The sequence below is a fragment of the Astyanax mexicanus genome, chromosome 1 (genome assembly GCF_023375975.1).
Source record: "Astyanax mexicanus isolate ESR-SI-001 chromosome 1, AstMex3_surface, whole genome shotgun sequence".
In the NCBI taxonomy this organism is placed as follows: Eukaryota; Metazoa; Chordata; class Actinopteri; order Characiformes; family Acestrorhamphidae; genus Astyanax; species Astyanax mexicanus.
In genome coordinates, this window is record NC_064408.1 from 122,141,590 (window position 1) to 122,156,482 (window position 14,893).

Below are 14,893 nucleotides of genomic sequence, written 5' to 3' on the forward strand. Positions count from 1 at the left end.
CCACAGAGGCGGTGTATTACTGCGCAGCTGTGACGCAATCTGTCTTCGAATACAGCCTCTGAAGGATGCAGCCCCTAAATTGGGACACACTGTAAAGTTTTTGTCCCCCCACGCGATGCACGCGCTATTTTATTTCATATTCCGCCAGCAACACCCCTCGTTCTCACCTGAAGTACTGCGCCAGCACCCCCCCCCCCCCGTTCGTAAACTGGGGTGCCTTGACATCTCGCATATATTTAAAGGGTGCCGTGATAGAAAAAAGGTTGAGAAACGCTGATCTACATCACATACTCCATGCAGTCTTACAAAGTGTGGTGAGTTTAGCTCTATATAACTCTGTATAACATTAGAATACTAAACCCAAGTAAACATAAAGAATAAAGTCAGTGATCAGTGAGAGTGTCTACCTGTAATTAACTCTATATAACATTAGAATACTAAACCCAAATAAACATAAAAAATAAAGTCAGTGATCAGTGAGAGTATCTACCTGTAATTAACTCTATATAACATTAGAATACTAAACCCAAATAAACATAAAGAATAAAGTCAGTGATCAGTGAGCTTGTCTACCTGTAATTAACTCTATATAACATTAGAATACTAAACCCAAATAAACATAAAGAATAAAGTCAGTGATCAGTGAGAGTATCTACCTGTAATTAACTCTATATAACATTAGAATACTAAACCCAAATAAACATAAAAAATAAAGTCAGTGATCAGTGAGAGTATCTACCTGTAATTAACTCTATATAACATTAGAATACTAAACCCAAATAAACATAAAGTCAGTGATCAGTGAGAGTATCTACCTGTAATTAACTCTATATAACATTAAAATACTAAACCCAAGTAAACATTAATAAAGGCAGTGATCAGTGAGAGTGTCTACCTGTAATTACCTCTATATAGCTTTATATTGAATTGAATTCAAATGAAGCAGAACATGCAGTCAATCATTAGATTAAGATTTTACATTTTTAGTAAACCTCACTGTGATCTATAGTTGTATAAATCCATATTCTGCCGTTTTTAGCCCTTCTTCTGTGTTTGAAAGGTGCCTGTTTTGTGTCAGATTCATTTGAATAAAGTTGAGATCTGCTCAACTTTTTTTGCCGGAGGGCGGGGCTGCGCTTAACACAACGCAACCCAGCATGCACCGCGGCATGCGGCGGCTCTCTCTATTGAAATGAATGGGATGGGTCGGGGCTTAGGTGCCAGTGGACGTGCACGGTAAGAGGGTGGCTTCATCAAGTACACAGCTGTTCCAATTACACAACAACTGCACCGCGTCCTCGTGTCTTCGGGAGTCGAAATTGTCAAGTCGGTACTTGCCAAGTACGGTAGTCCAGACTTATGTAACCGTGCACTGAGAAACGGCTCAAGTTTCTAATATCAACAGTGCTACAGCTACACTTTCTGGGTGCAACACTCCAGAAGTCTCCTATAAGCTGCCTGAACCAGAGTATTCTGCATGCGTTTGCCCTTACTGAACCGTAACCCCCGTACCGTGATGGTTTGTAAAGAATACATATATATATATATATATATATATATATATATATATATATATATATATATATACACACACACACATGTATTCTTTACGAACCATCATATATATATATATATATATATATAAATATACAGCTCTAGAAAAAAAATCAGTTTCTCTGATTTTTCTATTTATAAGTATATTATGTTTGTTATTATTATTATTATTATTATTATTATTATTATTATTATTATTATTATTATTATTATTATACAATTTGACAGTGTAATGACAGTGAATCCAGGTTGTTAAATGCACAAAAAGTACTAGAAAAACGGAATTATTATAAAACACATGAGAAATAATTGTAGCAAAGCCGAAAACGCGATGGACTGCAGCTGCAAAAGAAAACAATCCTTTTCATCGTTTTTTGGGGGCCTTGACGCTTTCAAGTTGTAAACAGATGGCACCCTAGCAGGCACTCTATTTTTGCCACTATAGAGGGCGCATTAGGGCATGGAGGCACCACAATAAATTGATTAAAATAATATATTCTAAAGATATTTATAAAGAAGGTAGTGAATTTTCTGTTGAAGGACACGTTGTCTACCAGTTGTCCAGCAGGTGGCGCTGTTGCATAGGACAATAAACGCTTCCCGAGCTGGACTGGAGGTGCATGAAAATAAACATGCGCACTAAACATTCTCCAATACACCCTCTTTTCACTAGGAGGAAACACATCTTCTCAGCTTTCAATGGAAGTCAGTCTACACAGATTTTATTCCATTTTGGAGCAGTTGTATTGTTGCATTGATCTCAAAATTCTGATACAATGGAAGGAACAACAGCCAAATTTACATAATGACAAAAAATGACAGCAAAAATATTATATACAATCATAACAAAATAATAACATAAATTAAATTATGATTATTCATGAAAACAACCATAAAAAACCCATAGTGCTAGTGGATAAAATGTAGTGGCGTGTAAAAGTATTTCTTTTTGTTTTTGCTTTTTGCCATACTGATATTTTTCCAATTAAATATGTATTGGGTAAATATGAAAATCACTTTTAAAATGTGAATTTTATATAATAAAGAAAAAAAATAAACAACTGCAGTTAAGCTTTACTGATAACTGGCTTCGAGTCTTTCTCATCTCTGTGGAGGAATTTAGTTCCACTCTTCTTTACAGAATTGTTTTAATTCAGACACATTGGAGGATTTTTCAGCATCAACATCCTGTTTAAGATCATCCACAGCATCTCGATCTCAAGACTTTAACTAGATCCTCCAAAACCTTCATTTAGTTTTTATTATGAATCCATTTAGAGGTCAACTTGTTTGTGTGCTTTGGGTCATTGTCCTGCTGCAGAACCCAAGTACTCCTGAGCTTGAGGTCAGTAAGGAACAGATGGACGGATTCTGATTCTCCTTCAGGATTTTCTGATAAACAACAGAATTCCTGCTTCCATCTATTACAGCAAGTTATCCAGCAGCTCCAGATCATCACACTAATCACACTACCACCACCATGTTTTACTACGTTCAGTATGATTCAGTTATTTTTCTGAAATTATGTGTTTTATAGTTTTATTCCAGATGTAAAGGGACACACACATTCCAAAAAGTTCCACTTTTGTCTTGTCAGTCCAAAGTGTCACATGGTCCCTGTCTGTTCTCGTGTTTCTGTGTTTATTTACCTTTTCTGTGCCTGTCTCTGCTTGTGACTGTGAGTGTGTCTCCCACGTGATCCGTGTTCCTCAGTGTTTCTTGCCCTCACCTGTGTTCATTTGTAACTCCGCCCCTTAGCCCCAGGTGTTTTCTGTTTCCCGTGTGTGTGTTACACTATTTATAGTCCGTGCTCCCTTTCCCTCGTGTCGGTTCTTGTGCTTTGTTAGCCTGTTATGGTTGCGTCTCTGTTTCCCGTGTTTCTTGTTTTCAGTTTAGTTTCAGTTTATTTGTTTATTTTTGTCTTTTGTTTATTGTGTAATAAATTCACTCGCATTTGCATCCGCTCTCCTCGTCCTTCCTTCCCGCACCCTGACACAAAGAATAATTACTTTTTATTTGTGTCTGCTTCATGTTTTCAGACAGGTTCTATTTAAGTGATTTCTGGATTCTACAGGTCTGGCAGTAACTAGAGCTTAGATCGGGCCCAAAAAATCCGACCCGACCCAGCCCAAGCCCGTGCACGTTCTGTCGAGCCCGACCCGACCCGTACCCTGAACTGTCATTATGAGCACGAGCCCGACCCGAACCATAAACTGGCTGTTTTCGGGCTGATTGAATGAACGAAATATAATCAGAATTATGTTAATTAACACTGTAACATAGAAGCACATTATTTAATTTAAAAGATTTTTAATAACAGCTACACACAGTGCTGCAAGTCAAACGCGGAGGAGTTCACGTGCGAGAGAGAGAGAGAGAGAGACACAGAGAGAGAGAGAGAGAGAGAGAGAGACAGAGAGAGATTTGTGTGTTCTGGTGTATGAGCTACTCACAGGTAAAGGTTTTCACATACTATATCTCCTGTTTTTCTTTTATCTCCTCGTGCTCATATTCTAGTCCCATACATAATTCTACAGCTCCCTCAGTGTTTTCTGTCGTATTTTGCAGCTAGCACGAGTGCTTACAACTAATACCGTGGACCGCGTGGTGCCGCCGCGCTGCCGCTGTCGCGGACAGAATCGGCACAACACCCCCTGCTGCAGAACTGCAGGAGTGAAAACAGCGATTATAAATAAATTAGTTTTTCATTTTCAGTTTTCGTTATTTCTTTTTTTTTTCGTTAACAATAATAATTGGTTACTTAGCAACATTGTGATTATCACACCTGAGCTTTATTTAAAAATACAAATATAATTAAAAAACAGATGCCTACATCTCAGACTATTTTCCCCGACCCGAGGAATGTGGTGGGAAATCTCGGCCTGAACCAATCCGATTTCGGGTCGGGCCTCGGGTCAGGTCGGGTTCGAGCAGACAATCTAAGCTCTGGCAGTAATCAGGTCTTGTTGTGGTTAGTAGTGAAATTGAACTCAGCTTTTTAAAATGTGTGATTAATCACAGTTCATTTATGGGGGGTAAACACTTTTTCACAAAGTGAAATCATATTTTTAAAAAGTGTTTTTTATATTTACTCAGGTTATATTTGTTTATAAGTTTGTTTGATAATCTGAAAAATGCAAGTATGACAAAAAAAAAAACAAAGACAGAAATCTGTAAGGGGCAAATACTTTTTCTGTATGTGCATATGAAGATCTACAATCTCAACATGTAACCTCGACAATAACCTATGATATATTTATTCAGAAAACCATGACATTCCAAAGTGTTCACTTACTTAACACAGTTTACATTTAACACAGCAGTTCTTCTTTAAAACGTTATTCACACACTCTTATAAAAGTGATTCTTTATTGTTACATTATACAGGAAGATGACAAAAGCCTGCACCTAACAACTGGGGTTATACAAATGGCCCATCCCATTCTCTCCAGTGTTGCCAACTTAGCGACTTTGTCGCTATATTTAGTGACTTTCTTTGTAAAAAAGTGACTAGCGACAAATCTAGCGAGTTTTTGTGGTGTTACTGGAGACTTTTGGAGACTCTGAGATGAACACATGCTCTTCAGTCACTGTCCTCAGCGTGAGACCCTCCCACAACACTCACATTGCAGTCTCTCACAGTCAGACCACACCCACACCGCTCCACCAACACACTGTAAATAAACTGCGCATGCTGACTGACCCCGCCCCTTATTTACAGAGTGGGATGGAAATATTAATGTGTCTTCAGTGTGACACAAAAAGAGATCACTGAATTTAACTCACTCAGTCTCAGTCACTCACCTCATTTACCACACAGCATGTCACTCACCTCGTCCACAGTGTCTGCCTTTGTAAAAAATTTAGGCAGATCTGGTCCTCCATGACTTTCTTTCATGCTGTACACATTACTTTACTTCACAATTTATTGTCCCTATATGTAACATAATATCATGAATATTGTTTTAAAGCCTTAAAACATTTGGTGTACTTTTATACAGTTTATATGGCACTCCATTGGGCACTGGCATGGAGCACGCTTTTGCACATCACAGTACATACTGCACTTCACTACGTTTATAGGGGGGCTAAACACATATCTAATGCTGCTCAAACAGCTTTTCTACACACCTCCAAACTTCATGTAGCTCCAGATTAGATCAACAACAGTAGAGCAGTAGTCCAAACCTCACATCACCAAACACAGGAATACAGGCCAGTGGATACTTATAGCGATATAGTGTAAGTGGAAATTCACCAGTAGAAGCATATGTTTAATGGAGGATTAAATAAACACTCACTATTAATCAAACGTCTGTTTTACTCGATAAACTCCGTAACGCATTAAGCTCTGTTTTGTTTCTTTAGAAAATGGTCTATGAATGAGGGTGCGAACAGTGGAATGTGGCTGAATCAGATTTCTACATAACAACCTGAACTTCCTGGAACATTACTGAGAATTCACACGAACGTTTCAATTGTTATCTTGCTTTCACTTGCTTTGATTTTATTCGTCCTCAAACACAGGTTGTTGTAAAACACACACGTTCTCTAACCCACACTAACGAGCATAACTGCATTTCTGCACGTGAACAAGCTCAAAACCTGCTGCAGCTTGTAGCCTGACTAAACTGGAACTGAGTGCAGCACGGAGGCGGGTTCAGAAATTCTTATTTGTGCAATATTTAGCAATAACAGGTTTTAAAAATCCTGCTACTCTTCTTAATGTTCTCTTATTATTAATGATGTATGAAGACTGATTGTTTTTAGGGTAGGTGATGGTAAGATAAAAACTTGTAGTTTGGTTGGAGCCAGACTTGTTTCCAGAGGTGAAAAGTAACGAATTACATTTACTCAAGTTACTGTAATTAAATAGATTTTATAAGTAATTTAAACAAAGTAATTTACTTCACTACATTGGAAAATCCCCGTTACTGAGTAACAAATAAAATGCTTTAAAAAAAAAAAACTAATTGTCTGAATAAAAAAAAAATAGAGTTTTGTTCTCCATGGCAGCGCAGCTGAACTCCTCATGCAGTGTTTATTACGGTTAGCGGGAGAGACAGCTGTGAATCAGCTGTGTAGGCGAGTTATGCTACCCATCAATATGTGTTTCTTGAAAACTACTAATTTAAATACAATAAAATTCCTATATGTACCCAAGCTGAACATAAGGAGAAAATTAACTGATATCCAATTGTCCTGAAGTTAAAGATGAATCATTCTTTTATTATTTTAATGAATAGCAATGATTTTATTTCCACCTTTTACTGTTCAAAATAAACAAAAGCCAAAAACAAATGAAGAAGTTTGGGTATCCTACACAATGAGTATTCAGTTTGGTGAGAGTCGTTCGGTGAGAGTCGTTCGGTGAGGGTCATTTGGTGAGAGTCGTTCAGTGAAAGTCGTTCGGTAAGAGTCGTTCGGTGAGAGTCGTTCTGTGAGAGTCGTTCGGTCAGAATCGTTCGGTGAGAGTCGTTAGATGAAAGTTGTTCGGGGGGAGTCGTACAGTGAGAGTTGTTCGGTAAAATTCGTTCAGTGTCGCTCAGTGAAAGTCATTCGGGTGAGTCATTCAATGAGATCCGCTCGGGTGAGCGTCGTTTTGGTGAGAGTCGTTCGGTGAGAGAAGTCCGTGAGAGTCGTTCGGTGAGGGTCGTTCGGTGAGGGTCGTTCAGTGAAAGTCGTTCAGTGAGAGTCGCTCGGTGAGGGTCGCTCGGTGAGGGTCGCTCGGTGAGGGTCGTTCGGTGAGGGTCGTTCAGTGAAAGTCGTTCGGTGAGAGTCGTTCGGTGAGGGTCGTCCGTGAGAGTCGTTCGGTGAGAGTCGTTCAGTGAGAGTCGTTTTGGTGAGGGTCATTCGGTGAAAGTCATTCGGTGAGAGTCGTTCGGTGAAAGTCGTTCAGTGAGAGTCGTTCGGTGAGAATCGTTTGGTGAGAGTTGTTCGGTGAGGGTCATTCGGTTGAGCGTCATCTTGGTGAGAGACGTTTTGGTGAGAGACATTCGATGAGAGTCATTCGGGTGAGCGTCATCTTGGTGAGGGTCGTTCGGTGAGAGTCGTCTTGGTGAGAGCCTTTCGATGAGAGCCGTTCGGTGAGGGTCGTTCGGTGAGGGTCGTTCGGTGAGAGTCGCTCTGTAAGGGTCGCTCGGTGAGGGTCGTTCGGTGAGGGTCGTTCAGTGAGAGTCATTCGGTGAGAATCGTTCGGTGAGAGTCGTTCGGTGAGAGTCGTTCGGTGAGAGTCATTCGGTGAGAGTCGTCTTAGTGAGAGTCGTTCCGGTGAGGGTCGTTCGGTGAGGTTCGCTCGGTGAGGGTTGCTCGGTGAGGGTCGTTCAGTGAGGGTCACTGGGTGAGGGTCGTTCGGTGAGGGTCGCTGGGTGAGGGTCGTTTGGTGAAGGTCGTTCAGTGAGGGTCACTGGGTGAGGGTCGTTCGGTGAGGGTTGCTGGGTGAGGGTCGTTTGGTGAAGGTCGCTGGGTGAGGGTCATTCGGTGAGGGTCGCTCGGTGAAAGTCATTCCGGTGAGGGTCGCTCGGTGAGGGTCGCTCGGTGAGGGTCATTCGGTGGGGGTCGCTGGGTGAGGGTCGCTCGGTGAGGGTCGCTCGGTGAGGGTTGTTCGGTGATTTACCCTTTAATCAACCCTAAAATCTAACCCTACACGTAACCCTAACCTTAACCCTTAATCAACCTTAAAATCTAAACCTACACCTAACCTTAACCCTTAATCAACCCTAAAATCTAACCCTACACCTAACCTTAACCTTAATCAACCCTAAAATCTAAACCTACACCTAACCCTAACCTTAACCCTTAACCAACCTTAAAATCTAAACCTACACCCAACCCTAACCTTAACCCTTAATCAACCCTAAAATCTAACCCTACACCTAACCTTAACCTTAATCCTTAATCAACCCTAAAATCTAACCGTACACCTAACCCTAACCTTAACCCTTAATCAACCCTAACATCTAACCCTACACCTAACCCTAACCTTAACCTAATCTTAAAATCTAACCCTACACCTAACCCTTACCTTAACCCTTAATAAACCCTAAAATCTAACCCTAAAATTTAACCTAACCTTAACCTTAAACCTTAATCAACCCTAATCTAACCCTACATCTAACCCTAACCTTAACCCTTAATCAACCCTAAAATCTAACCCTACACTTAACCCTAACCTTAACCAACCCTAAAATCTAACCCTACACCTGACCCTAACCTTAACCAACCCTAAAATCTAACCCTACACCTAACCCTAACCTTAACCCTTAATCAACCTTAAAATCGTACCCTACACCTAACCCTAACCTTAACCCTTAATCAACCCTAAAATCGTACCCTACACCTAACCCTAACCTTAACCCTTAATCAACCTTAAAATCTAAACCTACACCCAACCCTAACCTTAACCCTTAATCAACCCTATAATCTAACCCTACACCTATCCTTATCCTTAATCCTTAATCAACCCTAAAATCTAACCCTACACCTAACCCTAACCTTAACCCTTAATCAACCCTAAAATCTAACCCTACACCTAACCTTAACCTTAATCCTTAATCAACCCTAAAATCTAACCCTACACCTAACCCTAACCTTAACCCTTAATCAACCCTAAAATCTAACCCTACACCTAACCCTAACCTTAACCCTTAATCAACCCTAACATCTAACCCTACACCTAACCCTAACCTTAACCTAATCTTAAAATCTAACCCTACACCTAACCCTTACCTTAACCCTTAATAAACCCTAAAATCTAACCCTAAAATTTAACCTAACCTTAACCTTAAACCTTAATCAACCCTAATCTAACCCTACATCTAACCCTAACCTTAACCCTTAATCAACCCTAAAATCTAACCCTACACTTAACCCTAACCTTAACCAACCCTAAAATCTAACCCTACTTCTAACCCTAACCTTAACCCTTAATCAACCCTAAAATCTAACCCTACACTTAACCCTAACCTTAACCAACCCTAAAATCTAACCCTACACCTGACCCTAACCTTAACCAACCCTAAAATCTAACCCTACACCTAACCCTAACCTTAACCCTTAATCAACCTTAAAATCGTACCCTACACCTAACCCTAACCTTAACCCTTAATCAACCCTAAAATCGTACCCTACACCTAACCCTAACCTTAACCCTTAATCAACCTTAAAATCTAAACCTACACCCAACCCTAACCTTAACCCTTAATCAACCCTATAATCTAACCCTACACCTATCCTTAACCTTAATCCTTAATCAACCCTAAAATCTAACCCTACACCTAACCCTAACCTTAACCCTTAATCAACCCTAAAATCTAACCCTACACCTAACCTTAACCTTAAACCTAATCAACCCTAAAATTAAACCCTACACCTAACCCTAACCTAAACCCTTAATCAACCCTATAATCTAACCCTACACCTATCCTTAACCTTAATCCTTAATCAACCCTAAAATCTAACCCTACATCTAACCTTAACCTTAATCCTTAATCAACCCTAAAATCTAACCCTACACCTAACCCTAACCTTAACGCTTAATCAACTCTAAAATTAAACCCTACACCTAACTTTTACCTAAACCCTTAATCAACCCTATCATCTAAACCTACACCTATCCTTAACCTTAAATCCATAACCACCCCAAAAATCTAACCCTAACCTAATCATAAAATCTAACCCTACACCTAACCTTAACCCTTAATCAACCCTAAAATCTAACCGTACACCTAACCTTAACCTTAAACCTTAATCAACCCTAATCTAACTCTACATCAAACCCTAACCTTAACCCTTAATCAACCCTAAAATCTAACCCTACACCTATCCTTAACCTTAACCCTTAATCAACCCTATAATCTAACCCTACACATAACCTTAACCCTTAATCAACCCTATAACCTAACCCTACACATAACCTTAACCTTAATCATTAATCAAACCTAAAATCTAACCCTGCACCTAACCCAAACCCTTTATCAACCCTATAATCTAACCCTAACCTCAACCCTTAATCAACCTTAAAATCTAAACCTTCACCTAACCCTAAAATTAAAATCGAACCCTACACCTAACCCTAACCTTAACCCTTAATCAACCTTAAAATCGAACCCTACACCTAACCCTAACCTTAACCCTTAATCAACTCTATAATCTAACCCTAACCTTAACCCTTAATCAACCTTAAAATCTAAACCTACACCTAACCCTAACATTTAAATCAAACCCTAAACCTAACCCTAACCTTAACCCTTAATCAATCCTAAAATCTAACCCTACACCTAACCCTAACCTTAACCCCTAATCAACCATAAAATCAAACCCTACACCTAACCCTAACATTAACCCTAAATCAACCCTAAAATCTAACCCTACACCTAACCTTAACCCTTAATCAACCCTATAATCTAACCCTACACCTAACCCTAACCTTAACCCTTAATCAACCCTAAAATCGTACCCTACACCTAACCCTAACCTTAACCCTTAATCAACCCTAAAATCTAACCCTACACCTAACCCTAACCTTAACCCTTAATCAACCCTAAAATCTAACCCTACACAGAACCCTAACCTTAACCATTAATCAACACTAAAATCTAACCCTACACCTAACCCTAACCTTAACCCTTAATCAACCCTAAAATCTAACCCTACCCCTAACCTTAACCTAACCTAATCTTAAAATCTTAAAATCTAACCATAAACCCAAATATTAAGATAAGCGTTTGGATTAGAGTTGAATGTAGGGTTACATTCAATAGAGAATCATTTACTTTCACCTTTCAGTTCAGTTGCATTTAATAGACATGCAGCTGAATGTTAGTTGAATGTCAGTTGAGTGTCAATGAGGCCATCACATGGACAAATTCCCTAAATGCAACACAAATGTTTTAAAATGTTCTCTATGCCAATAAATTAAGTTCCTAAAACTAGAAGGGGAATATCTGCTGCAAAAAGTAACTGCATGTAACTGCTGATCCCAGTCATCTGCTTCAAAAACACCAATCTCACCTTTAAGAGAGTTTATTAATATTTCCTGCAAATATGTGCATCGGAACACCCGTGCACATGTTCTATCACCGCCAGACCCTGCTACAGTGGAGAAATCAGCCAGAAAACACGGTACCGGACGAGGTTCTGCAGACGCTACTTGAGCTTAGCCTGCTAAGAGACCCAGGCCGCCAGCCCGCGGTGTTTCCTGACGCCGGAGCCCAGCGGAAGTGCCATCGCAAGTGGTGCGAGCGGAAGCGGAAGCGCGGAAAGAGAGCCGGGATCCGCGCGAGGCTAAAGGCTAGTCCTAGCCGGCCGGCTATACCATCGCTCTTTCTGGCAAACGTCTGTTCCCTCGACATTAAACTGGACTACATCCGACTCCAGCGAACTACCCAGCGTGAGTTCAGAGACTGCTGTGTTTTGGTTTTTGTGGAATCGTGGCTGAATGACAACATTCCGGACAGCGCCATTCAGCTAGCCGGCCTAACCGCGTTCAGAGCCGATAGGAGCGCGGCTCTATCCGGGAAGACCCGCGGTGGAGGCGTGTGTGTTTACATCAACACGGAATGGTGTAACAACGCTGTGACTGTCGCCAAACACTGCTCTCCGCTGGTGGAGTTCCCGATAGTCAAGTGCAGACCTTTTTATTTAGTACGGGAGTTCTCCGCCGTGCTAATAGCTGCTGTTTACATCCCACCCAGCGCTAGCATTGGTGCTAATGCTAAAGAGGCTCTGTGTGAACTCTATCGGACTATCAGCGATCTGCAGAACAAACACCCAGACGGACTGTTTATTATCGCCGGAGATTTCAAGCACGCAAATCTCAAGTCAGTGCTCCCTAAATTCCATCAACATGTGGACTTTGCAACGAGAGGAGCGAGCGCGCTGGATCTTGTTTACACAAACATCCCCAGCATGTACCGGGCGGAGCCCCGCCCCCACCTCGCTTTCTCGGACCACATGTGTGTTTGGCTGACACCAATATACACACCACTCATCAGACGCTCCAGACCAGTTCATAAGCAGGTGAAAACCTGGCCGGCAGGCTCCATCTCTGCCCTTCAGGACTGTTTTGAGTGCACTGCATGGGACATGTTTAGGGAGGCTGCTACTGAAGGCGATTCTGTTGATTTGGAGGAGTATGCAGCATGAGTCACTGGCTACATCAGCAAGTGTATTGATGATGTCACTGTCTCCAAGACCATCACTACACGCCCAAACCAGAAGCCTTGGATGACTGCTGAGGTACTTGCGCTGCTGAGGACCCGCGACTCCGCCTTCAGAGTGGGTGACAAGGTGGCCCTGAGGAAAGCGAGAGCCGACCTGTCACGAGCCATCAGAGAGGCAAAGCGCGCACACGCCCAGAGAATCCACAGCCACTTCAAGGACACGGGTGACGCGCGGCGCCTTTGGCAGGGCATCCAGGCAATCACCAACTACAGGACAATGCCACCGTCCTGTGAACGTGATGCCTCCCTCCCTGATGCCCTGAACAACTTTTATGCACGGTTTGAGGCACAAAACAACACGATGGTGAGAAAGACCATGCCCAAGCCGGACGAGCAGGTGTTGTGCCTGACTGCAGTGGATGTGAGGAACACTCTGCGCAGAGTCAACCCACGGAAAGCTGCAGGACCAGACAACATCCCCGGCAGAGTGCTCAGGCAGTGCGCAGACCAGCTGACAGATGTTCTCACGGACATCTTCAACATCTCCCTGTGCAGCGCCACTGTCCCAACGTGCCTCAAGTCCACCACCATCGTCCCCGTGCCGAAGAAGTCCACAGTGTCCTGCCTCAATGACTATCGTCCCGTTGCACTTACACCCATCATCATGAAGTGCTTCGAAAGGCTAGTCATGAGGAACATCAAGACACAATTGCCCTCTTCACTGGACCCCGTGCAGTTTGCGTATCGCCCCAATCGCTCCACGGACGATGCCATCACCACCACCCTTCATCTCTCCCTCACCCACCTGGAGAAGAAGGACACTTACGTCAGAATGCTGTTTATAGACTTCAGTTCAGCATTCAACACCATCATCCCACAGAACCTCATCGGGAAGCTAAGCTCGCTCGGCCTCAACACCCCCCTCTGCAACTGGATCCTGGACTTTCTGACGGGGAGACCCCAGTCAGTCCGGTTCGGGGGCAGCACCTCCAGCTCCATCACACTGAACACTGGGGCCCCCCAGGGCAGTGTCCTGAGTCCTCTGCTGTTCACCCTGCTGACTCATGACTGTGCTGCAAAACACAGTTCTAACAGCTTTATCAAGTTCGCCAATGATGCAACCGTGCTGGATCTCATCACCAAAGGCGACGAGTCAGCATACAGAGAGGAGGTGCAGCGGCTGACAGACTGGTGTACAGTCAACAACCTTCACCTGAATGTGGACAAGACAAAGGAAATGGTTGTTGACTTCAAGAGAGCACAACACACCCACTCTCCACTCAACATCGACGGGTCCTCTGTGGAGATTGTTAAGAGCACCAAGTTCCTTGGTGTCCAGTTAGCAGATAACCTCACCTGGACCCTGAACACCAGCTCTATAGCCAAGAAAGCCCAGCAGCATCTCTACTTCCTCCGGAAGCTGAGAAAGGCCCGTCTCCCTCCACCCATCCTCACACTCTTCTATAGAGGGACCATTGAGAGCATCCTGAGCAGCTGCATCACTGCCTGGTTTGGGACCTGCACCGTCTCTGACCGCAAGACCCTCCAGCGTATTGTGAGGACAGCTGAGAGGATCATCGGCGTCTCTCTCCCCTCCATCACGGACATTTACACCACCCGCAGCATCCGCAAAGCAACCAGCATTGTGAATGACCCCACCCATCCCTCACACAAACTGTTCTCCCTCCTGCCTTCGGGAAGAAGGTACCGCAGCATCTGGTCCAGCACGACCAGATTCTGCAACAGCTTCTACCCCCAAGCCATCAGACTCCTAAACTGCAGAGACTGAACTGATGGTTTTTCTGTACATGCACACACACTCTTACCCCACTTACCCCAGAAAATGGAAAGCACAAAAACCCTACTACCTCACTGGACTCTATTGCACACTGTGTAATAGAGGTAATTACTACCTCACTGGTCTTTTTTGCACACTTTTTGCACACTGCATAATTTGCACACTGTCTTGTTATTTATTATTCTTTGTCTGTATTGTGTTGTATTGTCTGTCTGCACTTTTGTACTGTTGCACTATTGTTCTGTCTACACTGTGTTTATGTGCACCATGGTCCCTGGAGGAACGTTGTTTCGTTTCACTGTGTACTCTGTATATAGCTGAAATGACAATAAAAAACACTTTGACTTTGACTTTGACTTAGCATCTCCTGCTAAAGCTT